The sequence below is a fragment of the Saccopteryx bilineata genome, chromosome 6 (genome assembly GCF_036850765.1).
Source record: "Saccopteryx bilineata isolate mSacBil1 chromosome 6, mSacBil1_pri_phased_curated, whole genome shotgun sequence".
Lineage (NCBI taxonomy): Eukaryota > Metazoa > Chordata > Mammalia > Chiroptera > Emballonuridae > Saccopteryx > Saccopteryx bilineata.
This window is the reverse complement of record NC_089495.1, coordinates 53194675-53210717: the sequence shown is the minus strand read 5'-3', so window position 1 is coordinate 53210717 and position 16043 is coordinate 53194675. Positions and strand designations below refer to the sequence as shown.

The following is a 16043-nucleotide window of genomic DNA, read 5'->3' as shown; positions in this document are numbered from 1 at the left end:
CCAGTGTGCATAGAACATTCTTAAGGCAAGGCTATATGTAGGGCCAGAAAACTAACATCAACAAATTCAGGAAGATTAAAATTATACCGAGCATAATTTCTGATCATAAGCCTTTGAAATTAGAATTCAGCTGTAAAAAGGAAGCAAAGAAACACACAAAAATATGGAAATTAAACAATATACTTTTAAAAAATGACTGGGTCAAAGAAGAAATAAAAGCAGAGATCAAAAGATATAGGCAGAAACACCAAAATGACAACATGACATATCAAAATTTCTGGGATTCAGCAAAAGCAGTAATAAGAGAGAAGTTTATATTATTTTAGGCTTTTATCAAGAAACAAGAGAAATCCCAAGTAAACAATCTAACATCACACCTTAAGGAACTAGAAAAGGAAGAACAAAGGCAACCCAAAGTTAGCATAAGGAAGGAAATAGTAAAAATTACAGTAGACCTAAATGAAATAGAGAAAAAAAAAACTATGGAAAAAAATTAATACAAGAAAGAGCCGGTTCTTTGAAAAGATCAATAAAATTAACAAATCTCTGGCTAGACTCACTAAGAAAAAAGGAGGAAGGGCTCATATAAACAAAATTGAAATGAAAGAGGAAAAATCACCACAGACATCATAGATATAGAAAAGATCGTAGTAGAATATTATAAAAGATTATATACTACCAATTCAACAACCTAGAGGAAATGGATAAATTCCTAGAACTATACACTCTTCCTTGACTGAGTCAAGAAGAAGTGAAAAACCTAAATAGACCTATTAAGCAGGGAAGAAATAGAAACAATTATCAAAAGCCACCCCAAAAACAAAAGTCCAGAACCAGATGGCTACACTAGTGAATTCTACCAAATATTCAAAGATGATTTGGTACCTGTTCTTATCAAAGTCTTCCAAAAAGTAGAAGAAGAATCAATACTCCCAAAAACATTTTATGAAGCCAACATAACCCTCATACCAAAACCTGACAAAACAACACACACAAAAAAGCTATAGACCAATATCTCTAATGAATACAGATGCAAAAATCCTAAACAAAATACTAGCAAATCAAATACAACAACACATTAAAAAAATAATACATCACAACTAAGTGAGATTCATTCCAGGAGCACAGGGATCATTCAACATATAGAAATCGATCAACATAATACACCACATCAACAAAACAAAGAAAGAAAATCATATGATCCTAGGAGTAAATGCAGGAAAGGCATATGATAAGATACAATGTCCCTTTATGTTTAAAATACTCCATAAAATTGGAATAGAAAGAAAGTACATCAACATAATAAAAGCCACATAGGACAGACTTTCAGCTAATATCATACTATAAATGCTGAAAAAATGAAGGCTTTTCCTCTAAAAATCAGGAACAAGACAAGGCTTCACACTCTCTCCACTCTTATTCAACATAGTTTTGGAAGTTTTAGCCAGAGCAATCAGGCAAGAGAAAGAAATTAAAGGCATCCATATCAGGAACGAAGACATAAATGGTATTGTTTGCAGATGACATTATTCTGCATATAGAAAACCCCAAAGACTTCACCAAAAAACTATTAGAAATAATAAGCCAATACAGTAAATTCACAGGATACAAAATCAATATACAAAAGTTCACTGCTTTCCTATATGCCAACAATAAAACATCAAAAATTGAATTTAAAAAAACAATTCTTTTTACAATTGCAACAAAAAACATAAAGCATCTAGAAATAAACTTAACAAAGGATGTGAAGGACATACATACTGAAAACTACAAAACATTATTGAAAGAAATTGAAAAAGACACAATGAATGGAAAAATATATAGTTCATGTTTATGGATTAGAAGAATCAACATAGTTAAAATGGCGATATTACCCAAAGCAATATACAAATTTAATGTAATCCTCATCAAATTCCCAATGTGATTTTTTTAAAGTTATAGAACATAAAATTACCTGGTTTGTATGAAACCATAAGAATCTCTGAATATCTGAATTAATCCTGAGGAAAAAGAATGAAGCTGGAGTTATCACACTACCTGACTTCAGATTATACTATAGAGCCACGAAAATCAAAACAGCATGATATTGGCAGAAATACAGACATGCAGACCAATGGAATCGAGAGCGTAGAAATAAAACCACATATATACGGACAAATCATCTTTTACAAAGGAGCCAAAAACACACAGTGGAGAAAAAAATGCCTCATCAATAAATGGTGCTGGGAAAATTAGAAAGGCACATGCAAAAGAATGAAACTTGACTACAGTTTATCCCTGTGCACAAAAATTAATTCAAAATGAATGAAAGACCTAAACATAAGACCAGAAGCAATCAATTACATAGAATAAAACATAGGTACTAAGCTTATGGACTTTGTAGAGAACAATTTCTGAATTTGACCCCAAAAACAAGAGAAGTAAAGGCAAAAATAAATGAATGGGATTATATCAAACTAAAAAGCTTCTGCACATCAAAAGAAAATGACAACAAAACAAATAAGTAGCCAACTAAATGGGAGATAATATTTGCAAGAACAGCTCTGATAGAGGTTAATATCCAAAATATATAAAGAACTCACAAAGCTCAGCAACAAACAAGCAAACAATCTAATTAAAAAATGGGGAGAGGACCTGAAAAGACACTTCTCCCAAGAGGACATACAGATGACCAACAGGTATATTAAAAGATGCTCATCTTCACTAGCTATTCTAGAATTGCAAATAAAAACTACAATGAAATACCACCTCACACCTGTTAGATTAGCAATAATCAACAAGACAGTAATAACAAGTGTTGGAGAGGCTGTGGAGAAAAAGGAACCCTCAGCTAGCGGTGGAAATTAGTAAAACTATGATGGGAGAAAGTATGGTTGTTCTTCAAAATATAAATATTAAGACTAGAACTATCATATGACCTAGCAATTTCTCTACTGGGTGTCTAACCCCAAAACTTGAAAACATTGGTACGTAAAGATACATGCACTTGATGTTCATCACAGCACTATTCACGGTGGCCAAGACATTGTAACAACAAAAGTGTCCCTCTACAGAGGATTGGATAAGAAGGAGCAGTACATATATACAATGGAGTATGACTCAGCCATAAGAAACAGTGACCTTTGCCATTTACGACAATATGGATGCACCTTGAGAACATTATACTGAGTGAAATATGTAAATAAAAAAAGCCAAGAACTGTGTGATCACACACTTAGGTGGGATATAAAACTGAGACTCATGGACATAGATAAAAGTGAAGTGGTTATCAGGAGGAGAGGATGTGGGAGAGTGAGATGGGGGAGAAGGTGGAGTGAAGGGTGTAAAGAGAGACAAATATAAGGTGATGGGAAATGATTTGACTTTGCGTGATGGGTATACAACATAATCAATAGTTCAAATGCTATGGAAATGTTTACCTGAAACCTGTGTACTCTTATTGATCAATGTCACCCTGTTTAAGGTAATTTTCTAAATAAAAATTTAAAAAATAAAAGAAAAACAAAAATTAAAAGAAAATATGTATTAGTGTAAAGGTAGAGAAATCTTTCTAGGAAAATTAAGTGTTTGATTGGGGTTTAGTTTGAAAATAAACTTTTGTGGGGTTTTTTTGTTTTATTTTGTTTTTATTATTAGGTGATGGGAGGTAGAAAGACAGACTCCCGCATGTGCCCCAATCAGGATTTATCTAGCATGCCCACTAGTGGACTATGTTCTGACCATCTGGGCTGTTGCTCTGTTGCTGGGCTACCAAGCTATTTTAGCGCCTGAGGCGAGGCCATGGTGCCATCCTCAAGTGCACTGGGCCAACTTGTTCAAATGAGCCATGGTGTGGGAAGGGAAGAGAGAGAGAGAGAGAGAGAGAGAGAGAGAGAGAGAGGAGGGAGAGAGAGGAGGGAGAGGAGGAGCGGTGGAGAAGCATATGGTTACTTCTCCTATGTGCCCTGACTGGGAATCGAACCTAGGACTTCTACATGCTGAGTGGGCACTCTACCTGAGCCAACTAGCCAGGGCCTCAACTTTTGTTTTAATGAAAACTTTGAGAAGCCCTGAAAAGTGAGTAAGATAAATGCATTTATTCAAAAATTATATTCTCAGAAGATAAAAACTTTCTTGACCTAATGACATGAAAAGTTATTGAAATACTGTTTTGTGCTATGACAGAGCTTTCTGTTAATGACTTCAAACTAGAAAAAGAAGTGCTGTTAGGAAAAACCCAGACAAAAATGTGATTGATTTTTGGAAAGCTCATGTAGGCAGGATTCCATTAAAATGAAGTTGATATAAAATAATGATCTGACTCACCTCCCAGGAAGATGGTAATATTTGGGGGGGGGGGGTAAAAAGCACATTTTTGTTCATACCATCAGGTATTTATTGAATGCAAACTGTTTGCCTCATTTGTCAAAGTGATGTATTGCAGGATGGTAAGAGCTGTGCTGTTAAAAAAAAAATTCTGTGTTTAAATATATCTAGAAAATCTTGACTTCTGCCATTATAAATATATAAGAAGGGTTTTAAAATATAATTCCCATGCCGTGGTGTTGGGCAAATCATTGTGTTTCAAGTGTGAAACAAGTGAGTTAGGTTTGCTTGCTTGTATTTTGCATGAGCACAGGGCAGCGCCATGTGTGTATAGTCTCTGAAAGGCTGCGGGTGCTTGCCCTCAGGGTGGCAGACTGCATTTGGTGGATTGCCTTTCTGCTTGGGAGGGGAGATTGATTGCTGGGGAATGTTTTTTTTTTTCTCCCAGCCTGTTTTGGTTGGAGTGCTGCGAGAGAGCTGAGGAGCTTGGGAGCCCTGATTTTGGCCAGGCCTGGTGAGGTCCTGAGATGGGAGAAAGGGAAGCGCTCTTCCCTGCCTTTTTGCTCATCTGCCATTAAGAGACTTTAATAAATGGGATGGCCCACCATTTTCTGGTTCCACAGTTATTTTAACGTCTGCTCAAGTACAATGGGAACCTGCATCTGCAAGTCCACAGCGGTGGCCAGTGACCTTACACAGGGAAACTTTTATTATAAAACACTTGTTAATTTACTTGAGAATGGTGTTTAATTCAAGCCAATTTAGGACCACTATCATGTATTGCTAATATAAAGTAATTAATATTTAGAGAAATACATATTTTTAATTTTAAGAAGTTTAGATTAAAGTGACAGTTGATTTTTACATTTTTGATACTCATTTCACATTTCTACCTACCAAGAAAAAAGATGGTCTGGTTATTTTATTTTAACGGGTAAGCTTTGGTGATTTAAAATTTTTAATCCTTGCCCTGGCCGGTTGGCTCAGCGGTAGAGTGTCAGCCTGGCGTGCAGGAGTCCCAGGTTTGATTCCTGACCAGGGCACACAGGAGAAGCGCCCATCTGCTTCTCCACCCCTCCCCCTCTCCTTCCTCTCTGTCTCTCTCTTCCCCTCCCACAGCCAAGGCTCCATTGGAGCAAAGATGGCCCGGGCGCTGGGGATGGCTCTGTGGCCTCTGCCTCAGGCACTAGAATAGCTCTGGATGCAACAGAGCGATGCCCCAGAGGGGCAGAACATCGCCCCCTGGTGGGCATGCTGGGTGGATCCCGGTCGGGCGCATGCGGGAGTCTGTCTGACTGCCTCCCCGTTTCCAGCTTCGGAAAAATGAAAAAAAAAAAGAGTATAAAATTTTTTTTTATAATAATTTTATTTTTTTAATGGGGTGACATCAATAAATCAGGATACATATATTCAAAGATAACAAGTCCAGGGTATCTTGTCGTTCAATTATGTTGCATACCCACCACCCAAAGTCAGATTGTCCTCTGTCACCTTCTATCTTGTTTTCTTTGTGCCCCTCCCCCTCCCCCTTTCCCTCTCCCATTCCCCCCTCCCCCCCATAACCACCACACTCTTATCAATGTCTCTTAGTTTCACTTTTATGTCCCACCTACGTATGGAATAATGCAGTTCCTGGTTTTTTCTGATTTACTTATTTCGTTTCGTATCATGTTATCAAGATCCCACCATTTTGCTGTAAATGTTCCGATGTCATCATTTCTTATGGCTGAGTAGTATTCCATAGTGTATATGTGCCACATCTTCTTTATCCAGTCATCTATTGACAGGATTTTGGTTGTTCCCATGTCCTGGCCACTGTGAACAATGCTGCAATAAACATGGGGCTGCATGTGTCTTTACGTATTAATGTTTCTGAGTTTTTGGGGTATATACCCAGTAGAGGGATTGCTGGGTAATAAGGTAGTTCTATTTTCAGTTTTTTGAGGAACCACCATACTTTCTTCCATAATGGTTGTACTACTTTACATTCCCACCAACAGTGTATGAGGGTTCCTTTTTCTCCACAGCCTCTCCAACATTTGCTATTACCTGACTTGCTAATAACAGCTAATCGAACAGGTGTGAGGTGGTATCTCATTGCAGTTTTGATTTGCATTTCTCTAATAGCTAAAGAAGATGAGCATCTTTTCATATATCTGTTGGCCATTTGTATTTCTTCCTGGGAGAAGTGCCTGTTCATATCCTCTTCCCATTTTTTTATTGGATTGTTTGTTTGTTTGTTGTTGAGTTTTATGAGTTCTTTGTATATTTTGGATATTAGGCCCTTATCTGAGCTGTTGTTTGAAAATATCATTTCCCATTTAGTTGGCTTTCTGTTTATTTTGTTATCAGTTTCTCTTGCTGAGCAAAAACTTCTTAGGCTGATGTAGTCCCATTCATTAATTTTTGTCTTCACTTCTCTTGCCTGTGGAGTCAAATTCATAAAATGCTCTTTAAAATCCAGGTCCATGAGTTGAGTACCTATGTCTTCTTCTATGTACTTAATTGTTTCAGGTCTTATGTTTAGATCTTTGATCCATTTTGAGTTAATTTTTGTACAGGGGGAGAGGCTGTAGTCCAGTTTCATTCTTTTGCATGTGGCTTTCCAGTTTTCCCAGCACCATTTATTGAAGAGGCTTTCTTTTCTCCATTGTGTGTTGTTGGCCCCTTTATCAAAAATTATTTGACTATATATATGTGGTTTTATTTCTGGACTTTCTATTCTGTTCCATTGGTCTGAGTGTCTATTTTTCTGCCAATACCATGCTGTTTTGATTGTCGTGGCCCTATAATATAGTTTGAAGTCAGGTATTGTAATGCCCCCAGCTTCATTCTTTTTCTTTAGGATTGCTTTGGCTATTCGGGGTTTTTTATAGTTCCATATAAATCTGATGATTTTTTGCTCTATTTCTTTAAAAAACGTCATTGGAAGTTTGATGGGAATTGCATTAAATTTGTATATTGCTTTGGGTAATATAGCCATCTTGATTATATTTATTCTTCCTAGCCAAGAACAAGGTATATTCTTCCATCTCATTATATCTTTTTTGATTAAAGAGGGGGGGTGGAGAAGCAAATGGGCGCTTCTCCTATGTGCCCTGGCCGGGAATCGAACCCGGGTCCCCCGGACGCCAGGCCGACGCTCTACCGCTGAGCCAACCGGCCAGGGCCTATAAAATTTTTAATCCTCTCTAAGCAATTGAATGATTCATCATGGATTTTGGTGACTATGTTTGTTCAAATGTTTATTATTTAAAATAACCATTTAAATTATAATTGCTTTATTAAAGTCAGGCTGTTCATCATTCAGGACATTTAAAAAGCGATAGAAAAATGAGTGTATTTAAAATTTTTAATTTTAGTAAAATTTCTATTAAAAGTATAAAACTTTACTGTGTATATAGTATTTCAGCTAAATAGTCAGTAGATTGACACATATTTATTGAGCTTGCCAATGTGCCAGCACAATGTAGGACTGGAACCAAGAGAGAGAAAATCTTTGTCTCTAAGGAAAATCCATTCTAATGCAGAGTTCAACTTGGTGAATAAAAGTAAGATTAATAAAATAACTTTAATCTGCTTTGTAATTATTAAGTATAAAAGGAAAGCTATTTTTCTTTTTTGGTTTTATATCAAATTATTTCAAATTTTAGAGTGACAATTCTTAATAACTTAAAATGTTTCTTATTTAAATTAATTTATACTAAACATGAAGTGATGCTCTTATTTTACTTAAAAATTTTTTTATTGATTGATTTTAGAGAGAGAAAGAGAAAAGAGGAGAGAAAAAGACATCGATTTGTTGTTCCACTTATTTAGCATTTAATGGTTGATTTTTATATGTGCCCAGACCGGCATCAAATCCACAACCTTGGCATATTGGGATGATGCTCTAACCAACTGAAGTTAAACAGCCAGGACCATTGCAACTTTTATATTCTGTATATCATGCCCTAATTTTCAAGCCACAGATTTATTTTGTAACTAGTGGATGGTGACCTTCAGTGATAATTTATGGCTTCTATTGTTTCTCTTCTCAAAAATTGTAATGTAGAGCTAGTAAGAAGGTGTGACACACTTCCCCCTAATTAAGATATATATGATATTATTTTAAAAAACTAAAATACATATTTATGAAACAATAATGCCTTGTAATAGGGCAAGAACATCTTAAAATTGGTTCAGTTAGGAGCTTAACCATTCAATATATTTTGAGGATTTTATCTAAAAATTATTTGATCTGCCTTCAGAAAAAAAATGGCAGCTCTAATAACAGTTTCTAAAGATTAGGGCTACTTGCTGGTGTTCTGCTCCTATATTGGTACTTTCCGAGTTTTCTAGGATTTTATGTCTATTTTTAAAGCTGAGAGCAAGGACAAGCAAGGGCATTGCTAGATTTCAAGCACTTAAGAATTGGGTATATCCAACCTAACTTAGCAGGGAGTCCTTCAGAGGAGAGAGAGTATTGTATTTTCATATGGTGATCTTAAGGTGACCTCATCTCTAGGTGACTCTCGTAAGAAATTTTTATACATGTACACAGATAATACACATGCATACACATATACATATACACCTCTCATATGTTTGCCTCTATAGAGGTATTTATTCAGATTTATGCTATGTTGTCATCAATACAATATTTAATAACTATGAAATGTTTTTTCTTTAACACGATTATGGAGACATGATTCTCAGATACTCCTGTTACAACCGTCTCTTAAGTAGTTTAGGATTAATTTTAGTATTGCCTCTGGAGAATATGGGTAAGCAAATAAACTGGAAATTGTTCAGAAACCACTGTCTCCATGATGCTGAATGGGGGAGGGTGAGATGCAAGGTGTTCTCAGGAAACTGATGCCATGTCACCTCCACTATGAATCCCAGATTAAAGAAAAGGGGCCATAGAGGATATTAGTTGTCCATACATTTTTCTTAACTTGGCATATTTAGGAGTCTTGAGGTTGCACGATGGTGACAGTGTCTTTATAGTTCAAGATGTAAGATGTATTGTGGCTTGGAGAGCCAGTAATGGTACTATTAATGTTTACAGGAATGACATTCCCTTTCTTGGGTTTTCAAGCTTAGAGTGATTTGGTACTGCTCTTTTGGCATTTTTTTTTTCCTTCTTGTCTGTAGTCAAGAGTTTATCCAGTGAGAATTCTACATAGAAAATTACTTACATACATTCTTCTAATTTGAGTGGCTATTTAGGGAACTGACATTATGCCCATTTTTTATTACTAATACATTTAGTTCAAGTTTTTGGAACAGTTTCTATATAGGTGTCTTGAACCCCTTCTGATGATGTTTTAGGCAATATGTCCTAATTATAGTCTTAATTTATGGTATAAAGTAGTAATTCATTTGGCTGCAGTTATCATAGAATTATTTTTTGGTTCATGAACAGTACCTTAAGTTAAAAGACAAAATGCAAAAACGGTCATTTTCTCATCCTAGTGGAATTAACCTAAACAGAACAATAAAGATAGGTGAAGGAATTGGTGGATATAGTATTCATATGAGAGTCTATGAACAAAGTCTAATTATAAACTATATGCTTCTATAAAATAGTCTAACAAAGGTTATTTTATTCCATGACCATTTTTAGGGTACCTTTTCAGAATCTTTAAAAATACAGTGATGTTATGGACTGTATGTGTTAGGGAATAAAAATATGGGTATTGGAAATGAAAGCAGGCTTTTTTTTTCTGAATGAGAAACATATATTTATATAAATATATATCAATAAAATGAAGGCATGTGATAGAAACTGTGCCTGATCCTTAATAGGATTGCTGTAAATCTCTGTAATTTAAAATTTCCTTTGTTAGTTGTGTGAATAGAATGAGAGTTATTTTAAAAGAGTCATAGCAAGAAATTAAATAACTGGATTTTTGTTTTATGTGTTCACCACCTTAAGCCATGTCTTCTTCCGTCGCCATTTATTCCCCCTTTACCCGCTTTCCCCTCTGGTAGTCACCAGTGTTATCTGTGTCTATGAGATTCTTTTTTAGCTTAATCCCTTCACTTTATTCACCCAGTGCTCTAACTCCTTCTGACAACTATCAGTCTGTTCTCTGTCTGTATGAACCTCTTTCTATTTTGCTTGTTAGTTTATTTTTATTTTGTTCCTTAGATTCCACATGTAAGTAAAGTAATATGGTACTTGTCTTTCTTTGACTGGCCTATTTCACTTACCACAATACTCTCCAGGTCCATCCATGTTGTCTCAAATGGCAAGATTTCCTTCCTTTTTTTTTTACAGCCAAGTGGTATTCCATTGTATAAATGTAGCACAGCTTTTTTATCCACTCATTTACTGAAGGACACTTGGCCTGCTTCCAACTCTTGCCTATTGTAAATAATGCTGCAGTGAATACAGGTGTGCATATATTCTTTCAAATTAGTGTTTTCAGTTTCTTTGGATATATTCTCAGAAGTGGAATTGCTGAGTCATAAGGCAGTTCTATTTTTAATTGTCTGAGTTAACTCCATACTGCTTTCCACAGTGGTTTTGGTAATCTGCATTCCCAACAACAGTGTACGAGGGGTGCCTTTTCTCTCACCTTGCCAATGCCTGTTTTCTATTGATTTATTGACAAAAGGCATTATGACAGGTGTGAGGTGATAACTCATTGTGGTTTTAATTTGCATTTCTTTGATGATTAGTAATGTTGAGCATCTTTTCATACATCTATTGTCCATCTGTATGTTGTCCTCTTTGGAGAAGTATTTATTCAGGCAGGTGATGTGTTATAGAATTGTACACCTGAAACTTGTATAAATTTTTTAACCAATTTCACCTCAATACATTTTTAAAAAATCATATTTTCATGATTAGTTGTTTTATAAATAAATAGTACATGCTTAAAACCAGGGTTGTGGTAGCAATGGCAGAGGATGATCAACAGCCAGACTTTGGGCTTCAACTGTTTCACCAGATGGCCATAACCTGGTATTTTGTACCTTTTAAGCAGGCTACATATAATAAATAGAATGAAAATACTTATATGTAGATTGTATTAATTTGATGACAGCTCCTGTATTTTTATTTTTAGTTTAACAGAGCTATATCTTTATATATTTTTCATATTAAATAGTTTATGCTCATGTAAGTTTCTTTATTTTACAAAGAAACTGTTCATTATCAGAACATAGAATATGCTCCAAGTGAAAGAGCAAGAGATATCCTCAGAAAAAGAATTAAATCCCCCACCACCACCAAGTGTCAGTATGATTTAGACGTGGTTGCTGAAGAGAAGCCATGTTAACATAACAACAGTAGCAGTTGCAAATCTTTCCATTTTAAGGCTCAGCGCTGTCCCATAGGAACAGTTCAGGCTTATGTACAGATGTTGAGCTCTCTTTATAAAAATAGTGCTGAGCCTGATACAGATGTTCCCACATTGCCCAGCACTTTGATTAACCTTTTATGAAGTATCTTCCTACAGAAATCTGGATTAGTATTTTCCCATGTGTCTTATTAAAAGCTTGCTAGGCTTTATTGAACGTTGTGTTTATACTTTTCGTTCTATGGACAGCTTTGGTGTCTAGTAAGTATAAAATGGAAGCATTAGCATACAGTAACAAGGATGTCTGATGTTAGCTGCGGACTTGAGTCAGCAATGGGAAGCATCATGGTTTAATTAGCTGATTGTCATTAAAGAATCACTATAGTTATATGAATAGAAAGGGCTTTGATTTCCCATAAACAACTTGCTAACGAAGGTCCTACTTTGTTTTCTTTGGAAGCATGTTGATAGCATTTTCTGCTGTTATCAAATCTTTGGGATTGGGTTTCCATTGTATGCCCATGCTCTAGTTTACACCTGAGTCTTCAATACAGGAGCTACTAGCCAAATGTAGTTATTTTTATTTAGATAAAAATTAAATCAAATTCAAAATTTAGTTTCTTTGTCACAGTAGCCACATTTCAAGGGCTCAGTAGCTATAGTGGTTAGTAGCTACTGTACTGAATAATGCAAGCATAGAACATTTTATTTCCATCGTGGTAGAAAATCCTATTGGATGAAATTGCTCTGAACTTTAAATACCTGACAGGCCCATATGCTACAGACTTTTTACTTATACTTCACATTCTTAAAAGAATTCTTAAATGGGCTTGTGACTCCTTTAAATTTATAGTTTAAAATCAGAAGTATCAGCTTTCCCTACTAATGATCAGCCTGTTTTCTAAGGGAATGGCCATTTCTCCTAGCTTCATATTTGAAACCTTTAGTGAGAGTTTAAACTTAGAGATTTAAGAATGGATTCTTAGAATAGCTAAGTTGTTTTTTGCCTTTTTAGATGCCTGAATAACCCTTAAGAAGAGACTCTGAGAAGTTGATGACAGTCTACATACCTTTGTCAACTGCAGAACTCTGGAGAGAAAAGCTGGGATAAAATTCCCAGTGTTTAGGAAATACCAGAATTTATGTAACTGTAAAAATGACTTTAAATGGATGAGCTCATTATTACTTTACCCTGAAATTCCTTCTTTTTTGCCTGCTTAGAGTGAACAGGTTCAAGTATTTTCCAGTTTACCACATGCATTTTTTATAATATGAAAAATCTTTTCGGGTTATATCATTTCAAATGTTTTACAAAAAACAAACTAATTTTGCTAAATGTACTCTTCTCCATATTCTAAAAGGATTATATTCTGATTTTTTAAACACAATTAATTGACTATCCCCATCTCTCATCTGGTTTATGCATTAGCTTACAAACTTATTTTCTTTTGTCTGCAGTTTATTCCTTCTTCTACCCATTCTCAGTGCTGCTCCTTGGATTGTCTTCCATCATCTTCCTGTGATTTGCTGTATTAAAGTCAGAGGCCTTAGCATTTTGTGCAATAGCTGATCACAGACTGTCTCCTATCTCTTCTAAACTATGTTTACAATCTCTTTTTAAACCTTTTTTCTTACTCTAACATATTCCCAATAAATCTACAAGTCTTTAAAATTGACAATTCCCTTTCTGCATAGGTTCCTAATCTCATCTGTATCTATTGCTGTCAGCAATGACCATTTTAAATTCGGTGGTTTTCTGACTTTTCTCTTTTCTCTATATTTCTCCTGTTTTCTTTGTCTTCTGCTCTTCTCAGAGGAGAAAATAGCTCTTCTTCTATCAAACTAACTGATCTATCGCTGAACCCTGAATCCTTACTCAAACTTCCATTGTTTCCCCAGAGGGTAGAGGTTCAAGTAAATGAAGCTCTTTGCTTGGTGTTCACGGTGGGCCCTGATTTGGCGCAAACCGCGTTTGCCAGTCATTGTCCTCATAGCATTCCTTCCTTCTGTGGTCTGTGCAAAGGGAATTAAATTCTCTAAGTCTTGCTTTGCTTACCTTCTGCCTTGCCTGGTGCTCTTTCTTCTGAATGTCATGTTCCCCTTTCTCATCTGATTTTTGAGCATTGGCAAAGGCTGTGTCATGGATGAAGGCATTTCTGATTGCCCCAGTCTGCAGTGTTAATACCTCAGCAGCACTCCTAGAACACTTTATCTTCACTTTTACTGGCATGCATAATCTCCCCTGCTGGAGGACAAGCTCCTTGGTAACAGTTTATTGCTGATTAAGCTTTTTGTATTTACTACAATGCCTACCACATAATCTTATATTTGGTACAGGCTCAAAAAAAATGTATTTTGAATCAATAAATGCATGGAATCACTTATTTCCAAACTTAAACATTTCATTAAACATTATTTACAAAGCTACACCTATTTTAAATGAAAATTTCTTAAAGACATCTGCTAAATTGGCTGTTCCATCAATGGACTCTGGATTATGATGAGGCAGTGATTAACTTCTTAATTTTAGCTGGTTAGATATTATGTGTTTAACAGTTATTGCAATGCTCAAGTTTGTCAGATTTAAATATAGAAAGGTACCTTTTAAAATAGTGGTTATATACAGATTCTTCTTTGGCATGCTTAAATGCTAAGATGTCAGACTTTTATTAGAAAGGAAATAGAAAGTTTCCAACGAAGTAAACAGAAGTGTATTTACACTCATGTGATCATGGCATTGTATGTGTACATACAAAACACATAGTATAAGGTACAGGAAAGGAAATGGCAAAACAGAAAATAAGAAAGACCAAAAATCCCCACAGTTATCGGTTATTAGAAAGCAGATGCCGAGATAAGTGTTATGAGCTACATTTTCTCTTTAGGCTCATTGACAAAGGACAGTAGCTCTGAGATCAAACACATAGGTTTGTGTTTGTTCATTTCAGAGGGTTCTGTAAGGCTGAGTGCTTTGCATTGTTCTTATGCATATTCTGTGAATCCAGAGACATCTCTAATAGTCTGCTACCTAAATCAAGATAAAGCAGCACCCACATTGTTCTACAGCAAATGCAAATTTTTTTATTACTGAACTCCATTTCAACTTTATAGATATTAGTTGACCTGTCACAAGAATGAGGTTATTCTGGTTGACCTTGTGTCCTCTGCCTATTTTAGGGTAGGAACTAACAGCTCAGCAGAAGTAAAGCTGAGTATCTATTTTTTTGTGGTGGCGGCTTTAAATTCTACCAAACACCTGGAATTAAGTGGAAGAAATTTCATATTGGAGGGGGGGAAATGAAGATGAGTAATCAATATACCTTTTCAATATGTAAGTTCAATAGTGATAGAGAAAACTATTTTGAAATACTTAATTTTTTAAAGGTAAGCTAGAAGTTTAAATGTATTTAATTCATCCAACTCTCTTGTTTGAGAACTGGTTTCTGATTCTTTTCCTCTGGAGAAACTAGGTATCCAGATGTCATGTTTCTTTGGACTTTTTCTCATGGTAGGTTAGACTCCTACTAAATTCCAAGCCTTAATCTAGGTCTTGGGAAATACAAAGACAAATGAGGCTGTCTTTGTTTCACGGGATTTGCAATATCTTTTTTTTGTTTGTTTTGTTTTTGTATTTTTCTAAAGTTGGAAACGGGGAGGCAGTCAGACAGACTCCTGTATGCCCCCGACTGAGATCCACCTGGCATGCCCACCAGGGGGTGATGTTCTGCCCATCTGGGGTGTTGCTCTGTTGCGACCAGAGCCATTCTAGTGCCTAAGGCAGAGGCCATGGAGCCATCCTCAGCGCCCGGGCCAACTTTGCTCCAATGGAGGCTTGGCTGCGGGAGGGGAAGAGACAGAGAGGAAAGGGAGGGTGGAGAAGCAGATGGGCGCTTCTACTGTGTGCCCTGGCTGGGACTCGAACCTGAGACTCCTGCACGCCAGGCCGATGCTCTACCACTGAGCCAACCAGCCAGGGCTGGGTTTGCAATATCTTGGCTCAGGTAACCAAGTAAAGCAACAATGAAAATATGGTAACATAATGTAAGTTTAGAATGTAAAGCTCCACATAGGCAGGATAGTGCCATCTTACTCTTACATTCCTTGGCATCTCGCATAATGCCCTGTTATATGCCAGAAGCAGAAGTGCTTATGTGTTGATATTATTTAGAATTTTGTAGAGAAGGAACTTGAAGAAGTGATACCTGATCCAGCTCATGGAGGGTTTCCAACAGATGGTGAAGCCTGAGTCAAGTCTATAAGAATATGTAAAAGGAACCATGCTTAGAGAAAATGTCCACCAGATAGGACTGATTGGGAAGGGCATTCCAGGATGATGGAACAGAATAGGAAAAGCAAAAAAGCATAAAAAAGTATGCAATGGTTGTGTTATATATAATAGTTAGGCTGTAGAGGCAGCCAGTCTATATTATGAAAGGATTTGGG

General features: G+C 36.1%; 1 protein-coding gene across 3 annotated transcripts in view; it reads left to right on the top strand.

Annotated features, from left to right (window-relative positions):
* HS6ST3 (heparan sulfate 6-O-sulfotransferase 3) overlaps positions 1-16043 on the top strand; it is a 925875-nt gene that overhangs the window by 294882 nt on the left and 614950 nt on the right. The window lies entirely within an intron of this gene.